The sequence below is a fragment of the Rhipicephalus microplus genome, chromosome 3, assembly GCF_043290135.1.
Source record: "Rhipicephalus microplus isolate Deutch F79 chromosome 3, USDA_Rmic, whole genome shotgun sequence".
Taxonomy (NCBI): Eukaryota; Metazoa; Arthropoda; class Arachnida; order Ixodida; family Ixodidae; genus Rhipicephalus; species Rhipicephalus microplus.
Genome location: NC_134702.1, coordinates 3,393,355 through 3,398,617, shown reverse-complemented (window position 1 = coordinate 3,398,617; position 5,263 = coordinate 3,393,355).

Genomic DNA, 5,263 nt, shown 5'->3' with positions numbered 1-5,263 from the left:
CATCCGGCGGACATTTCAAGGACTAAACGAGAGGTGGCACACGCACACTTCCTTACGGCTTGCGCTTCGGGTATACTTCGCACCTTTAACCACCTCGAGTTCATTGTATATAATAGTTCATCGTATTCATGGCACTGCGGCTCAACGCTTGCTAAACCTTTCTAAAACTAAGGAGGTTACACCCATCGAGTATAACGTAGCAACCCTTTCTTGTCAGATAGTGCTCAATGTACATGCCAATGGCTGCTAATGGGGATCGCAGCGTGCGGGTTAACTAAAAGCCGAATGCTCCTGTCTCTCATTCCCCATTAGCAGCCATTAGCATGTACATAGAGCACTATTTTTTATTGTTCAACAACGCACAGAAAAAATCTCTTGCCAGCACCATCTTGGAGGTCAAAATGCTATACTTGTTACACACTACAACAGCTACGAGGGACGAACGGGTGCCGCTATAAGGAGCTTCGCCCCTAAAATTGGCAGATTCCACGTACAGTGGGAATTGATGATATGCGAAGCACGAATGAGACAGGTTGATATATCACTTTAAAACCAGCACAACGTTATGAGGTGGAGAAAAATTATGTCGTACATGCCTTCCGTGTCATGATTATTATATTTTGATGCGTCGTTTACCTTCGTCATCTATTCATGTCACCTGATACCAAATTTAGTATATGTGGAGCTAGCGAAACGGTCATGAGCACGCTATGAGCGTGGTATGTTGTCATGTCAGGGTTATCATGTTTGCACCAGTCATATATTTCGTCATCCAATGACGTCACGTAACACTAAATTTGGTATATGTGGAGCTAGCAAAAACGGCTGCGAGCGCATCACGAAGGACCCAATATACTCCAATGTAGCGTCGACGCGCACGCACGCTGCGCACAGCGACGCTACCTTAGCAAAACGCGAGCTGTCTATTGTCTGATGCCAGGCGCGACCAGCGTCCATCGGCACGGCCCAACGGCAACCGGCGCGAAATGCGACATGCTGCATTTCGTGCCGATGCCTTAGAGTAACGTTACTCTATGCCGAAGCGTTACCCGCACAACACTGCGTCTCCCTCTTTTTATGACGGAGGGGCGCCTGAGGCGCTGAAACGCGCATGCGTCAAAGCAACGCAGTGCGGCGCGTGCCTTCGAGTGTGTGGCAAAACCGGCGCCTGACATGGCAACACCGGCGTGACGAGACGAAATAAACACCGGCGAGCACGTGCACCGCGTCATGTCGAAATGTATTGGCGCCTTGACGGTGGCATGTAGCCATGTTCTCACGTGACACGCATCTCATGAATATTATATTTGCACCAGTCACATACCTTCGTCATCCACTGGCGTCCCGTAATACCAAATTCGGCATATGTGAAGCTAGCGAAACTTCTCCGAGCGCATCATGAGTGTGGCATGTAATCATATAGTTACATGACACTCATGTCGTAATTATCATGTCTGGATGTGCCATTTACCTATGTCGTACGTTGGCGTCACGTAATACCCAATTCGGTACATGTGATGCTAGCGAAATGGCCGCGAGCGCATCATGAGCGTAGCATGTAGTGATGTTGTTTCGTGACTCGCATCTCATGTTTATCATGTTTGCACCAGTATCATACCTTCACCATCTGTTCGCGTACCGTAATACCAAATTTGGAATATGTGACGCTAGTGAAACAGCCGCGAGCGCATCATGAGCATGGCAAGTAGTCATGTTGTTGCATGACACGTATGTCATGATTTTCATGTTAGGGTCTGTCGCTTGTGGTCACCATGCAATTATGTCATGCTATACCAGTTTTGCAACATGTAACGTGAATGAAACCACCGCAAGGACTGCAGGACAATGAAATGTAAATCATGACATTCATGACATACATGTCATAATTGTCATGTTATGACTAGTCAAATGTGTGCCTCATACAGTCATGCTATGCCATACCAAATTTGGTATCGATACCATTATCGAAACAGCCAGGAGAGCTAAAAGTCGTAGGCGACTAGATAGACAGATACGCTTGATTGATATGTGGGGTTTAACGTCCCAAAACCACTATATGATTATGAGAGACGCCGTAGTGGAGGGCTCCGGAAATTTAGACCACCTGGGGTTCTTTAACGTGCACCCAAATCTGAGCACACGGGCCTACAACATTTCCGCCTCCATCGGAAATGCAGCCGCCGCAGCCGGGATTCGAACACGCGCCCTGCGGGTCAGCAGCCGAGTACCTTAGCCACTAGACCACCGCGGCGGGGCTAGACAGATACGCTAAATGTCGCTGAAGTTCGCTAAGAAATGCTTCGCATTTCAAAGGAATGGGCTCAATATAGGACATCATTGGGAGAGGTACTTGTCAATGAACTAAAACAGGCTCACATTGATGATGGCTGCATAGTGCCACAACCAGTCGACGGAGAAGTGCCGCTCTATCGTTCACGTCCTGCGTGACCTTCCTGCGCAAGTCACGCGACTATCTTGCCTGTGCTGCTGTGTTCTTCATGGCACGGAAGCGCGTGACGTCGTTCGGTGTCACTGCGCCACCTAACAGTTAACTGTAGCGAGATTAGTGGCGGCAACGTTTCGTAGACGTGGCGCAACGCGCTTTTTTTGCAAAGTTGAGTGGATGCCAGGGAAGTATCCAAAAGCGGCAGGAAGCGGTCCGTTGCGAACCACGGTTAACATCCGTCAGATATTGCCTACATCTCTGCGAACTGGGCAGACTGCACTGCCAAGTTTCAGAGAAACACGGTGTCCACTTTCGCGGCCCCCGCTACGTAAAACTGCGATTTACTTCACGGGAATACAGCTCATAACAGCACGTAGGACAGATGGCATTAAGCAGTTATTAGTGGAACACTCACTTGCCTACGGAGCGGAATGCTCACAAAGCGGGTTCAGCTTAAATTGAGGACAACGCAGCGAGCGATGGAAGCAAACTGATAGGAAGAAATCAGAGTGGGTCAGGGAAAAAACCGGTGTTAAGGATATCATAGTCCAAATCAAGAAGAAGTGGACAATGGCCGGACATGTAGCACGTAGGCAGGATAACCGCTGGTCATGAAGGGTAACCGACTGGATTCTTAGAGAAAGCAAATGCACGAAGGGGAGACAGAAAAGTTAGGTGGGCCGATGAGATTAAAAAGTACGCAGGTACAACGTGGCAGTGGAAAGCAAAAGACTGGGTTGATTGGCGGATCACGGGAAAGGCCTTTGCCCTGCAGTGGGCGTAGTTAGGCTGATGATGATGATTTCAACACAAGATATCGCTGACCGCAGGCTCACCCTCTGATCTGAACACCGTGTAGAGCGTAGGTGCACGCCGGAATTTGATGAATGCGCAATTTAGTACCAGTATATAGGAATGACAAAACACGTCTGATGATTGAGCTTATCGTGGAGAAGGGTAGATCCCGCCAACCTTTGAATACCTTGCACAAAGGTGAAGCTAAGTGATATTTATTTATTTGTTTATTTATTTATGTATTTATTTATTTATTTATTACAATACAGCCGGTCTGATGTTCAGACCTTAGGCAGGAGTGGGTACAAGTGAATACAAAAAAGGTTACAATAAACACATATGAAGCATTGTGGCGTTAATAATAACAAAAGAAGAAGAGTAGAACGAATTCACACAAGCAAAGCGGCAAGATATTTTAATAAGCAGTGAAAACATGAATACGTAAACATATGGCAGAACAAGAGCGTCAGAGTTCATGTAAAACTATGTTAGAGCTATGTCCCATGTACTGAAAGGCCTGCAGATAGGATGATAGTGACGGGCATTCCACCACAGCTGAGAAGAGGGAATTCCAATTGGTTGCAGTTCTCGGGAAAAAAGAATACTGGAAAACGTTGGTGTCATTAGAGAACTCGGCTACTTTTTTTATTACGAAGGGACCGAGTAGGTCGCCGGTGGGAGTCTTTTAGATATTGTTACCACATATGTATTTTAGGTATGTGCAGCTGTGTAGCCGGGAACAGGGTGGTGACAAAGGAGCTAATGGCACCGCCGTGTAGTAGGGTGGATTGGTAGGTGAATGAGGAATCGTTTCGTCAACTCCACCACCTTGTCGCTGCAGCTCTTCACGCACTATTGCCCGAATAGTAGCGGCAAGGTCGGTGGGCGGGCTCACGTCGACGCTGGCGACCATTGTCACATTTGCCAGCCTACCAAACTTCGGGGCACTGCGATGAGTCTTCAGTTTTTCAAACGTGCGGCAGTGATGTTGGACGTCGGAGGCAGAGGTGAGGTCATTCCTGGCAATCAGAAAATTGTAAACGTCTTCCGCTATGCCTTTCAAGAGGTGTCCGACCCTGTCTTCTTCAAACATCTGCGGGTTTATAGTCTTGCAATGCTTAAGATCGTCCTCTATATAAGCAGTGCCCGTTTCTTTAGGAGTCTGAGCTCTTACAGAAAGAGTCTGCTCCGCGCTTTTCTTTTTTGTGTCGGAGTCACCAAGACACTTCTTCAGTTCTTGAACAAAAAGAGCCCATGTTGTCAAGGACTCTTCATGGTTTTCATACCTCATCAGGGCAGTGTCTGTGAGAAACAGTGCGAAGTTATCCAGCTGATCGATAGAGTTCCAGTGGTTGTATCGGCTCACCCTTTTGTAATGCGTTAGCCACGCGTCCACATCTTCTCCTGCCATACCCACGGACGGGCGGGGTTCCATGTAGTGATGCCTAGGCGTAGCCAGCGTAGACCTGCACGAAGTTGAGGAAGTTGATTCCTGACCTTCGGTCTGGGCCATGACGACTGTTGTCGGTGGCAGACCGGCAAGACGATTGATTGCCAGGTATTGCAACTACCGGCAGCCGCCAAGGTACGACCGATCACCGAGATATAAACCGTTCTGACGTTACCCGAGCACCGACATTCCCGGGAAGCGCATCTTACGAGATCCCAGGACCGCTACGAAACCAATCTCCGGCCTCTGACCGCAGTAAGACACCACCACCTGCCCCTCGCGCCAACCGATCACCATCTCCTCGGCGCCGCCACTCCTCGCCTCCTACGGAAAACTAGCCGGCGCGGCCGTTGGAGGTGAGGTCTTCGATTTCAACAGATATACCTCCGTTAGCTTCTATGTTTGGAAATAAGGTTCGAGTGCTTATCGATGGTGTACCAACAATGGCGTTGGTGGACACAGGTACAACCATGTCAGTGATGACTTTAGTTTTCACCTGCCTCCTTGGACGAAAAGTTATGTTTCGTTGGGACCGTCCTGATACGTTTCGTGGAGTGAGCGGAGAGGTGTTA